Raw genomic sequence first — 14,022 nt, forward strand, 5'->3', positions numbered from 1 at the left:
CAGAACTGGAGAACAGATAAATTTGACGCTCGACGCGTTCTTCTTAGCCGTACGAAAGTTTCTTTCGCGCAAACAGATTTCACTGGAAAATCATCCGCACTCGTGATTCGTAAAATTCACTCGAAAGACTCGATCTATCTCATTGGTGAACTCGTTGCTCGTTGCCGCTACGCGACAGAATTTATCAAGACCGGTAAATCGGTAAATCGTGACTCGTGAAACTCGACCAATGATACTGGCCAGGCCGCGCCAGAGGTCCTCAGTCGTGCGTCTATTCGTCGAGGATCGTCGAGGAACCAGTTTCGGAAGAACGCGGTTTAGAGAAGAGAACGTTTAGAGGAGACTCGGCTAGCGTGTACTCGATGTAAATTCATAGCTGGGACGAGCCCGGTTTGATTCCGTTGGAACACGAAGGGGAAACCCGCCCACCCGACACACAGAGCACCCTTTCAGGAAAGCAGGCCGCGTCCCACTTTTTCTCCCTGTTTTTTTCGCTTCAAACAACGTTCATGTTCCTCGTTCTCTATGGTATTTCCATTTCCAACCCTCGGCGGAGATACGTGTGCACCTAACTGTTTTATGGCGTGTTCACCGCATGCTTATATACGGTTTTACGCAAATAGCGCGATAGACTTTTCGATGAAACGAAACGCGAACGTAGGGAAAAATAAAAGAAAGAAAGAAAAAATAAATAAGAGGAGAACGGTCGAGAGAGAAAGGAGATCCGTGGCAAACTCTAGCTGCCTTTTTCTCTGAACGAACTTGCGCATTCACAGCGAGAGCTTCGCCGAACGTTTCGTCTCTTCGGTCTCGTTTTTCCAGGCTCTGCCTAGACTATAGTAGTCGGTTGGTATATTTTCTGTTTGGAGATCGATTAGCGGCTGCTTGGTTTTAACTTTTAACCGATTAAAAAGCTTTATAAGTTCATCTTTATAGACTGCAGACTGCGGATGTTTATGCGTTTGTATGAAATTTGGGTGCGTAACAAGTATACAGAATGCATACGATATGCAAAGATATACAGGGTGGTTGATAACTGGTGGTACAAGCGAAAAGTGAGTGATTCTACGCGAAAAAAGAAGTCGAAAATGTAGAATAAAAAAAATTTTTTTTTTTTAATTTTTCCATCGAGACGACGATCTACAGTGAGATCCGGTATAACGCACCGCACGCGTACCGAGCGAAGATTCAAAGTCGATTTTCTCGAAAATAAAGCCTCGAACGAAAAATTGTTATTCTATATTTTCGACTTCTTTTTTCGCCTAGAATCACCCCCTTTCCGTTTCTACCACCAGTTACCAACCAGCCTGTATATGCGTAAAACTTCAAAGACGAAATACACGTATTAGTGGGGTTGATATAAATCGTCGTGGAATATAAAAGCAGCCTATTCGTCGTCCGTTACTCCGGGTTACTCTGTTTTCTGTTTGTCCATTTTCAAAGAATCTGGTATCTTCAAATATTACCGACCTCCTCCGCCAGAAATCCTACCAGGTTTACAAATGTACTGTCATCTATTTTCTATTTTGCCTGACTCCTCTTCGTGGAAGAACTATCATCGGCGAGAACAGGGCCACGTGCGATCGAACGTTTCCTGGTTTACCGCGTTCCAAGAAACCTTACCCTCCGTGTAAACTTATTGGTAGCGTATAATCGAATAACGAGAAAATTATCCAGCGCATTCCTCTCGAACGATCGGCGCTAACAGCCGGTTAGGCGATCGAACGTTATCGTTTCAAAACGATCTTCCTCCGTGTTCGATCATCGGAAACGCCAACCGTTGTACACGTTGTTGTACGGTTGAACGGGAACTCGGGACGTATATTTTGCCGGTTGTCCGGTAAAAGCCGCTAGTAAAATAGAGTAGCTGGCTGTTTGCTCGAACGTTGGAAACTATAAAACGGATTAACGGGTTGATAGGAAAGAGGCCCGACGTCTAATCTCTCCCCGTGGCTCGTTTAGAACGTGGCATTGCGCGGCGGTCTCTCCCGGGCTTGCTCGAACGTTAATTGAACGAAATTAGCCGAGACGTTGTGCTGGCACGTGCGAGACGCAGCATCTTGCTGCTACAATTTCACCATGCTGTACTCTTAAAAGAACGTTAATTAAGGAAATTCGTACGGGTCGAGGACACGCGAGTACCACCGTGTCTCGAAAGATCCAGTTTACCAGGAGAATTTCGCTTAAGCAGAGAACTGGGTTACGCGCAGCCTCGCTGTCCGAATTAAGACACAAGTTGCCATTTTTGTCAATTCCTCGTAGGATTAACGAGACTCGGTTCGACGATTGGCTGGAGAAGCCGTTCGAATACGCGTCTCTTTTTCGAAAAAACGGATAAACAAGACGATGCTTCTCGTAATTTACTGTCCATAGGGAAAGAAGCTGCGAGAAGACAAGAAAGGAAGATGCAATTTCTAATCTCTAATGACGCGATGTTTGTACAACCGTTACGTTATTGGTCATCCCACCGCGTGACCCTCGATAAGAGCGTGTAAGTTATTATTTCGTTGTTTAGAAGAACATCAAGGGAATACCGCGACGCTGTAGTTACGAAGCTAAAAGAAATTTCGAAAAGAAGCTCCGACTCTTCTCCGATCGTGTAGCTTCGTTTCTCGTTTCAATCGATCGCTCTTTACACGTTAAAATCGCCACCTAAGAATTCGCATAGCTAGCAGATCGATACGCTTGGGTGGAAAAAGCAAATTCGGAATCTCGTTTGCGCTAGTTTCCATACGAGCAATTATGTCCACGCTCCTCGAGAAGCTCGTGCCTGTAACCGAATAATTTCGTTATCGAAGGTTTTCGGTGCCCTTCGATTTCTACACCTTCCTTTGATTAACCGTAACTCGAAAGTGGAGCAGACGCGTGAATGGAACGGTCGTGTGATTGCAACGGCGGAAGCTGGTTGACGAGTCGTCTTTCCTGGGGCCCATCCGAACACGTAGTTACGCGAGCAAAAAAATGCAAACGTTTTACACCGAGAAAATGGAAAAAAGGGAGTTGAGCTGAAAACGACCGCGGCGTTAGCAGCTATCGATTTTTCTAACAATCCCCCTCGACCTTCCACGACTCCCCCCTTACGTTCAACCGTTTCGATTCACCCGCCGTACCATCCGAAACGGCTCTATTTGCAACTGTTAATTACACGCGTTACTCCTCTTCGCTTTATACCGGACCACGTTCGTCCGCTAAATTTGCGACGTTCCCATCATCCGTGGAAGGAATTATACGCTGATAATAGTATATAATAATCTACTGTTTGAGGAAACCGTGACGAAGGCCGAGTCTTCAGTCGCAGCCGGCTTCGTAATACGTAAAGCAAATAGAAAGCGAATGAAAATTGAAAATCGCGTTGTTCGTTCTCTTTACGGATTGGCGAGATTGCGCGGAGAACGAGACAGCATCGTTGTTGACTGAAGGGGAGAAGAATGTTTCTATTATATTCGTGACGGCATTGTATTCTAAAAACTACGTGGCACGCCGCGTTGCATTCGCGAGTGGAAGCGTCGCGGCGTCGCGTCGGTGCGGAAAAAATCCAGGCCCCGTAATCACTGGTGCGATTCCAGTGCGATCATCGGTATGCAAAAGCGAATGCCGTAACGCAAATTACGTAGAAGACCGATTAGATACTGGAGCGTGTATTTATCATCGCCCCTTCCGTGTCTGTGCTTTCGATTAATTCATATCTATTTATAAAATAGTATCTCCCCGTGGCACTGAAAAACACGAAACGGATCGTTGTAAAACGCAACGTGCATCGAGAGCGTGCTACTACGAACGAAAATGCGAACGTTACGCGAAGGAAATACAGCAACGAACGAGAGTACTCGAACAATTATATTCGACATTGTGTAATTACGTTTTCAAGGAAGGCGCGTCGCCGTTAATTTCGATCAAGGGCTGGCGCGTATTACGACGCGTTCTCCTCGGATATAAGAAATATTTCGAACGGAGAACGAGCTGAACGACGCAGCAGAGTTAAACGTACATTGCGACTCTTTGCGATAACGAAATAGTTATCGTAAGTGGCGTGAGACTTTTCCACGATTTTATAAATCGCGAGGGAAGATCGATCGTTCGGTTACTGACTGCGCCTGGTTAGGCGAATGTACGATGCGAGTGCTTGAAACGCGGAGCAACGTCGACGGTTAGGTTGCGTTTTACGAAGCAGTGGCAACGCGTTTCACGAAGAACAAAAGTCGAAAGAACAAGTCGCAAGAAAACGCTTTCTTCGTCGAATAAAGGCAGACCAGACCGTTGCTTGCTTGCTGCGTTTCAAGTGCCTGCCAGTTTCGATACACCTAGCCAGGTTGTTCTTTATATTCGGCAATTAACTTGTCCAGATGCGTGTTAAAGAATCGCGAGAGAAAACGGCAAAGAAGAAACTTGTCGTTTCACGTTGAAACGTTCGAAATTTACACGATAAACGCGTATCGGCAGTTGCGAACAATCTGCGGGTCGATCCGAGTAGGAAATTTAAGAGGGAAAGCTGACCGAATTTCCAGCTGTTCCATATCGCAACTGGTTTCGCGCGAGAACGTTCAATGGGACGGACGACACGGCAGCGCGAGTCTACGAGCTTGGAATTCGTTGTTCCACGAAGGATTCCAGGCGAATTAAATACAACAGAGACGCGTCGTTGGACGGAATTGCTATAACGATATAGAGCGGTCCATTGGACGGTAGAAATCTGGGCCACGCGAGACCGAACGGCCACGACGATAGTAAATTAATCGCACGATACACGCGGTACCGCGATTTACGAGTTTCGACTTTGAAGAACTTCGAGGAGCCGCGCCTCGTCGATGAAAACAGTTATTTCCGAGTCCGCTGCGTGTTCAATGTACAATGTACAGCGTACAATTTGCGACGGAGCAAACGGGTTAAACGAGCGGGGCAAATTTTCCGACGCTATCGGCGCATCACGCGAATCGTCGACGCTCCGCACTCGCATTCCGAGCGAATAATCACCACGTCGCGGAATGATATTTCGTAAATCCTTGGCTAATTAGCCGTTCGTTGAGCGCGGTAATCCGTGGTAATTAAGGGTTGTTCTTATTATTAACGCCTCGTGGCGTTACTTCTGGACTGGGTCTGTCGTTAGACCTACAATGCAAAAATTGGTAAACACGAAAACGTAGAACGCAGAAAACGGCAGACAGGTATTGCGATATTTAAAAGACGAACAAATTTTCGTGAACGTCCGCGGTGCGATCGGATCGATTCGATACATTCAATTTGTTATAAAGCTGCACGAAGAACGACGAAGAGCCGCGTATCCGATTTAGCACGACGGTTTCTACTTTATCGAAGTTTTTGATTAAAGCGTTATACGTATACGAGGAGCACATATGGTTAAGGTTCAAGTAGAAAGCGATCGCTTGTCACTGCGACTATATCGCACGGAATGCCAGCGAAACTTTGGCAGCGTTCAACGTCTTACGAAGCAGCCAAGTTCTCTGGCCTATCGAGCGGTGTACCTGTGTAACGATTCTATCGCTTGATTTAAAGCGTGTTTGTTTGTCGAACATCGCGTCAATAGCATTACCTTACACGTCGAATCTATCAAAGTGAATTTAATACGATCTATCTTACCCTACCCTACCCTACCCTACCCTATCTTACCTAACCTCACCTAACCTAACCTCACCTCACCTCACCTTACCTTACCTTACTTTACCTTACACTACATTACATTACCTTACCTAACCTCACCTTACCTTACCTTACCTTACCTTACCTTACCTTACCTTACCTTACCTTACCTTACCTTACCTTACCTTACCTTACCTTACCTTACCTTACCTTACCTTACCTTACCTTACCTTACCTTACCTTACCTTACCTTACCTTAGCTTACCTTACCTTACCTTACCTTACCTTACCTTACCTTACCTTACCTTACCTTACCTTACCTTACCTTACCTTACATTACATTACATTACATTACATTACATTACATTACATTACATTACATTACATTACCTCACCTTACCTTACCTCACCTTACCTTACCTCACCTTACCTTACCTTACACTACATTACCTTACCTTACCTTACCTTATCCTACGCTTCGCTCCACTTATGTATACATATGTATAGTGTTTGTGAACTTCAAAGTCATTAGCAATTCGTGATATAGCGTTATTATGAAAAGCAGTTTCGCGTATACGTACCATATACTCGTAAAGAAGATTCTACAAATATTTTCTTCGCAGTAAGACACGAGATAAAGTAATAATCTGAAAGTTTCAGACACTGCGGTATACGCGGCTTTTAACGCGTTTGTCTCGTTGCTCGCCAGACGTCTATAGAATTACCAGACTTTCTTCAATCCGTTATCAGAGGTTTCTGTTTGTTTTAAACGCCTTTCCACGCCTTCGCTTTCGCAGCCATGTAGGCCTTACGCAGGAAACGGTTCTTCTCCACGAATCTTATCGAACGGATAGACCAGCGCGGCGACGTTTCCGATAGATCGTGACCTTGTTGTTTCTCGATCAGCTCTCCCCTTCTCCGAACAGGCAACTTAAAGCAACCTTCTATCTTATATTTATATATATATGTTAGAATCGCGAGCTTCTCCACCGTAAAATTTCTCCTCCACTTCCGGCGGAAAAAAGCGACGCACCGGATGCTCCTCTGGGAAATCAACGAAATATGTACATATCTCGAATAGCTTTGTGCGCAGACCCGATACCACTTTATGGCCGTCGTCGTTCTCTTCTTTTCGTATTCGTTTCCGACGTACGAACCGTTATTAATACGATTAATAAGAACTCGAGGATAAATGCAAGCAACGAGTACATCATCGTGTCGTATCGTTGCGTACGTGTGCATGACAATGAGTCACGCAAGTAGATATTCGTAGTTATCGAATTGCCAACTTGGAACCACCGATATCTTCTAAAGCGCAAATTTCATATCATCGATAGGAATCTCGAAACCTGTCAAAATAACTCTTATCGACGATATTGAATTTGTATTTTAAAAGATGTCGATCGTTCAAAGTAGGACTCACCGTAGCACGCGAGACGCTACTATTTGAAATTCGAAGAACAATTTTTATCGCTCGTATTCCTTTGATGATATTATTATTATTATTATTATTATTATTATTATGTCGAATTTGTATTATAAAAATACCGTTAGTAAGTAGTCGTTCAAAGTCGACAATCGGAGAGAAGATTAGGAATACTTCTGGGACTCGTACATACTCTTACGTACGCTAACTGCACATTCTGACAACCGACTATAAGTGACTATTTACACGATAAGAAAAGAGGACCAAACAAGTTGCATATCCATATTTGTGTATCCGCTTCCTTTCTCTCTGCTATTTTTACATCATCCAACTATCATCGATGCAAATTCCCAACAGTTCCAAGACGGTTACCGTTTGTTCTTAGCGTATCCTTAGCTGCTGGACGACGATCACGATCAACGACTATTCGGAATTAGCGAGAAACCGACTTTTTCGGTCGGACCAACTAGCAACTCGAGATGACTTTGCGCGTTTCTGACGAGCGTCTCGCGAGTAACGTTAAACGATGTTATGCGCAAGTTAACTTACAGAAACGTATTTCAATAATTCGTCTATGTTCACGTCTTTAAAAGTACGATTTCGCAATATTAATTTCTATTTTTTCTTTTTACGATAATTTATGATGCGTCCTCGGTTTGGCCAAAATTCTTCCTCGCCAAATTGAATACGACGGCAGCGTAGCGAGCACCTGTCCGAACGCGGTTAACATCTGCCAACGAGGAAGATAGTTAACGGAAAATCTGACGGATCTACGCGGCCCGTGCAGATCTACAACGATGTAAATGAACGCGACAGGTGTTGCGCGATCGCGAAAGCCATCTGCGCTCCATTCAAACGGTCTTTAAGGCTCCATTGTGTTGGCGATATCGGTTCACCGTGTTCTCAATGGAATCTCGAGAGAGCAACTGGAAGAAACGGCCACGAAACTAGACGCCAGTGACGCGACTCGTTCCAACAACCTCGCCGTTAACGTTAATTGTTAATCCGGTTTATCGATTATGCCACATTCGTGCTTCTTCGTTGCGCTTTCCACGCGATCCACCGACGTCGCGTAAAGCGACGATTGTCAACGCGCAGGCCACTGTCAGGTACAAATTTGCACGTATTTTAATTACACTTTGCGATGTATCTAGCCGCTTTCGAAGCTGCAGTTTATCGTCTTTCATTTGAACATCCGCTTTTTAATCTTTGATATTAACCCTTAGAGTGCTGAATACTCCAGACTTTTCGCTAGACCGGACTCTGTCGATTGACTATTCGAAGCGCAAATCGTAATAAGTTATAGTAATTCTTCTGCGCGAGATTAAACGATTCAAGAGCGTTATTTTTTAGTATTAATTATTACAAACATTGAAATTTGCGATAAACTAGAATTTGGGTAATAAACTAGAAAACGATAAACCAGAAAACTAAATTTAGTAAACATAACGCGAGTTAATAATTCAATTGAGCGTGAAAAATTTCAAAACAATCATCGATACGTAATCCGACATCGCATTCGCATGGAACGATTTGCAAGTGGTTGGTTCGCTATTTACAAGTTCCATGTCGATCACTCATTCGCTACGTTTCTTATCTCGAGGAATGGAGAAAGGATTATTTGTCCTTCCACTGGAATTAGATCCACCGGAAGGAGTTTCCCTCGGTGAAATGGAAATATCGTAGCTTTCACCGATGGTCCGAGATTTTTCGCCAAGCCTCGTCCCCAACCAAAAGACCGAACGATTCTGTTCGACGCGCTTCGTTTCTGCACTTTCCGCTTCCTCTTTACCTCTACACGGTGGCTGACCAAAGTATTCGAACACTTACCGCGGGAAGCTTTTAGGTACGCGTATCTGTACGCACATTGTATATCGTAAATGTCAGGCTTTTTATACAGGGTGGTTGGTAACTGGCGGTACAAGCGGAAAAGGGGTGGTTCTACGCGAAAAAATAAGTCGGAAATATAGAATACAAATTTTTCGTTTGAGGCTTTGTTTTCGAGAAAATCGACTTTGAATTTTCGGATCTCACTGTGGATCGTTGTCTCGATGGAAGAATTAAAAAAAAAAAAATTCCTTTTTCGCGTAGAATCACCCCCTTTCAGCTTGTATCACCAGTTACCAACCACCCTGTATTTTGAAACGCAAGCACTGTAATAAGACACAGATCTCGCGCACAACGCGTACGTGAAAAGTCTGTACAAATATTCGAACGCTGACTGTCGCGAGTTTCCGTTTATCGTATTTCCTCCGTGTTACTCGGTAATTTTCTTCGGTCTAGCGGCAACGCGCTCGACGTACACGCGAACAAGATCCGTACGATGGATAATACGGAACGAGAAAAGGAAACGTTGATCCGCAACGATCGAATCACGACGACTAGAAAAATTATACAACTACAAAGATACGACAGAGCGTTTTCGGGCAGGCTGCGGGTTCCACCAACGAGCGGCGAAATAATTCCATTTTGTACGGTCGTGAAAGCGGGCGGGGTAAAAGATAGCTGGGAAAGGAACAAGCGAAGAAGAGTATTTAAAAGTTGCGCGAAAGACGGTGGAGATGACGTTGCGTCGTCTCGATGTATTTCGCCAGGGCTAAGTCCGAAGCTTGCTCGCGAAAAGAAGAGAAAATCTGATAAAATGCGATTTCCCTCGAGGCAAAAACTGCTTTTAGCAGACGGTGCACGAGTTAGAAATTTCAGCGCGAAAGACAAGTTTCCCGAGATGATCCCCGATCGCAGCGATATTCTCTTCGCTCGTAATAAATGAATACTTTTCTTTTTCCCTTTATCTCCCTCTCTTTCTTTCTATTTTCTTCCTTCTTTCACGTTGCCAATTCAAAATATATTTTTCATACGATCGCTGTTGTTTTTCGCCCAAAGACCGCATTCGTCGAAAGAAGATTCTATCTTACCGATACCATCGTTCGTTCGTTGTTCGTTCGCAAATGGACGTAGCAGCGCGGTGGCAGAAAACCAATTACAAATGTTGGAAGCGCGAATGGGAAATTTATACTCGATATACGATGCTGCGTCGAGCTGCAGAATCGTATTAAGCGATCGTACGCGTATCATCGCGCGATGGTTTTCTATGGCGCGCTCGTGGACAGTCGCGCGAATCCCGTAAAACGCAAGTTTGAATTTCAAGTTAAATTTTCTACGCGATACGGCGCTCTCGAGTTTGGCGACAGAAAGGAAAAAAGCAAAGCGTAGGTCGATTAATCGGATGTGAAGTATCGGCCACGCCAGAAAGACTCACCATCGTGGAACGGTCGATTATAAATCGATCGCTCTGTGGAAAGTAAGATTCCTCGACATGGTTTCGTCTCTCCTTTGAAGTCCTTTTGTTCCTCGCCGCTTTAATACGATACAAGTGGCTGCTTTCGTTCTACGTGGGGTTTAGATTCCTCCGATGATAGACCGCTACTGGCAAGCCCTTAATTAACGACAAGCTTGTACAGGTTTCTCAACCGTTGTCGTCGTTCCAAAGCCGTCGTCGTCGTCGTTCGATCTAGCTAAAACGATCGACCGATCTCACGCTGTCCGCGCTCACTCGCGTTTTCCTTCCTAATATCTTCCAGACGGAATTTCGTTCTACGGTTTACGGTCTAAAAAGCGTGCAAGTTCGTCGCTGAAAACGTCAGCCTACGAACATAGATCTCGATCGATTTACTTGGCAATCAGCGAAAAGTCGAGCTGCCTCTGTCGCAGCAGCCAGCCACCTCGTTCCTGTTCCAGGGCTGACCGATTACCGAATTCTTTTCGTTTAGAATCTGTAACGATTCCTCCAAAGGTTCGTCGTTTGGGAAACACGTCGCGTATGCCGATTTACACGAATAATCCGAATATTGGATGGAAGGCGAGAACAGTTTACCTCCGTGAAACTAAAAATGTGTTTGCTGTTTAATTGTTGTTGTTTAATTGTAATCGTAGCGACTGTATTGCGTAAAATCGCGTATCGTCGTTGCGAGAGGCTCGTCGTTCTCGATGACGGCAGGCAGACCTCGAGACCGAGTTCTCGGTTGTGGAATGATCTTACGTTCCGAGGAGCTTCTTCGATTCTCCATTGTTCCGTGTTTCTAGCCGACGAGCCTCAAGGTTTTAGAGAGGAAGCGAGAGAGCACGGCTAAATTGTCACGGTGCGTCCACTACGGTCCACCACCTCCTTTGGATCTCTCCGAAGGGACTTTGGAACGAGGCTGCCTGGCTGTCGCGTACAGTCTTACACAGAGCACCGGACCGGTTTCTGTTCCACGATGCTGCACTCGGTTCGACCGAGAGAGAGCCTCTCTTTCTCGGCGGATGCCCAGCCTCGTTGGATGCGACGCGTGCAACTCCGTGTTACATCGTGCCGTAAATAAAGGGCGTCTCCGTAATCAACGTGGCTGTGGATTTTTCCTAGAAATGATACGGTCGAGGCCACCCAGAGTCCACGCGCCACCTTCGACTCGACCTTTTAGTCAAACTAGTTTCACCACGGCTTATATGTACGTATATATTTAGCTTCCACGGAAACGTAAGAGCGTCTCTGATACTTTTTAGCTTCCCTTCGACGCACGCCCTTTTTCTTCTCTACGCGCGCTAACAGACGCCAGCGTCTTGCTTAAAGCGTTTCGCTTACTCCACTTACCGTTCAAAGCTCGCTCGCCGTTAGCCTGTAATCGTGTTAAAAAAAAAAAAAAAAAAAAAAAGAAGAATGGAAAGCAGGTACCTTCCAACGCTCCGTTATCCACGTTTCGGATCGATTTTGGACGAAGCGAGTTTACCATCGCGCCGCACGTACATACACACTCGCATAACGATACAGTTTAGTCTATGTCGACCAAGTCGCCTACGTGTAAAACACCCTGAAAGTGCAATCGTTCGTACGTTGACTCTGGGTTGCTGCTTCTGTAAGCGCGCGCACACATACGCAAACACACAAAGGTTTCGACCGAACACGATCCATTTCCGCGAGTCGGTCAGCAACGTCGGTTCCGTGGCGCGAGGAAGCCTCTCTCGGGGAATTTACGACTCGGCAAATGGAAGAACTAACTAGCCGCAGCTAGTCTCCTTCGAGATCCCCTCGTTATTACGTGACGCGTGCAAACGAACGCACGCGAACGCGCGTCGCATTATCGACCAGCTGGATATCGGGAAAGGCGAAACTCGATGTCGAAAATTGGACGCGCGCGTAAGCGACGGTCGTTTCCGCCTTGACCTTACGCACGTTTCTCGCCGCTCCTTAACGAGCACGAGCCAGCTATTTAATTTATATCGTACGCGCGGTGCCCGATAGGATCGAATCGTAACGGAACACGTAGCGCATTATGATTCACTGTACGCCGCTTCGTTTCTACGCTCCGGTATTAAAGCATGGCGGCGCACACGATTTTTCTTTTCCTTTTTATTCGCGAGTCGCGTCTAGCGGTGGGAGAACGTGGCTGTCTTTGACGTCGCGGAATGCAACGGGCATCGCAAAAGGTTTCGCGCTTCAAACGCAAACTCTGACGCTCTTTTCGGTTTGCCTCGCGAAACCAGGCTACGCCAGATAAAAAACGAATACAAATTTTTTCTTAAACGCGCCTGTCTTCGAAATACGCCATACGTAGTTGCGTATCCTTTCTACCACGAAGGTATTTACGTTTCTCACATTCGCACGAACGTTGACTGTCGTAATTACGTTGACTGTACCGAAGATGGGGAAAAAATCGAAAGCAAAAAAACAAGAAAATAAAACTTGGTTACGCGCGGTAATTAGATTTTCTGGGAAGCGTGTACGCGCTCGTATATTTCCGACTATGGGAAAAAGTTACTCGACCTATATATTTTGCCCGAGATTTACGTAGCCTAAATCGTCAACGGTAGTCTGCGGTCTCTGTTTAGTACGGCGAACACAGTGGCCACTTCCGGCCGGAAGTTCGTAAGACACACCGCCACTCCAAGTTGACCATAGCTCGTCGCAAGCGTCGTACGTACGTAAAGCGTGTATCGATCGCGAACAAACAAACCGTCGCTCCTTTACGACGCGGCGTTATTATTTGGCCTGTTTGCGTTTTTACGCGTGTTTGTTGATCCTTTCGATCGATTCAAACTTCCTGGCACGCGAACGAAGAAAAAGATGGAGAGAGACGGAAGAGGAAAATGGAGATCGGCGAACTTAGAACTAGATGAGAGTAGCCGCGTTTATCATAGAAGTACAAGATGGACAGAAGCGAGGAAAGAGGATAGACTGGCTGTAATTCGCGCGGTCGGATCAATGATCCGACTGCTGCTAACGATGCCTCGAATAACGAAGCTATAGCGGTGTAGAAACAATTGGCACATGTCCTCGTATAGCGTATAATATACGTACGGTTTCAAACAAAACGGAACAGAGATTGAAACTGGATCAGAGTGCGTGCATACGCGTGTCACCGTACGATTTAAAAGATAGCTAATAGCAGCGAGAGTAGGGAAAAAACTGGAAGAAATACGTAAATGCTGCTGGCGTTTATGTATTTGGGGCAGATTGCAGACATATCGACCGTTGGTAGGTACGTGTTGTTATTTTTTGCCCGTCGATGATGGTTATTGGCGTGAATAGGTATTTCTCAGTGACCTCTGACTAACGTAATAGAAGAAGGAACGGCAACAATATTTACAGAGATCCTAGAATCGAAAAAACGTTGCAAGTTATCGACGGTACACGTACTGTATCGCGATGATTTCGGAGAAGCTAAAAATGAATACATACTACGATATACATCAGATAGAATCGTCCTTATTTTTCACGTACGAAACAGTCCTTCGTACTAACACTTTGAGGTTTGGAGACGCGAATTCGCATCTTACTTCACGCGAATAAAAACGTTACTTCTACCGCCGAATAAGACGGTAAAGAAAGCAACGAACGTTCGTTGATTTTTAACAAGATATCACGCTCGTTGGATGCTGGTGGGAAAGTTCGTTCGGATTTTTAACTCTTTGGTCGACGTGAAAGACGATGTCGACAAATTTTTCGCCGAAGAACCTGAGAGGTT

At 45.3% G+C, this 14,022-nt stretch overlaps 1 protein-coding gene across 11 annotated transcripts in view; it reads left to right on the forward strand.

The window, feature by feature from the left end:
* The window catches only part of LOC117213064 (septin-7), a 43,351-nt gene that overhangs the window by 17,236 nt on the left and 12,093 nt on the right, over positions 1-14,022 (forward strand). The gene's annotated exons all lie outside the window — the stretch shown is intronic.

The sequence above is a fragment of the Bombus bifarius genome, unplaced genomic scaffold (genome assembly GCF_011952205.1).
Source record: "Bombus bifarius isolate JDL3187 unplaced genomic scaffold, Bbif_JDL3187 scf7180000008494, whole genome shotgun sequence".
Taxonomy (NCBI): domain Eukaryota; kingdom Metazoa; phylum Arthropoda; class Insecta; order Hymenoptera; family Apidae; genus Bombus; species Bombus bifarius.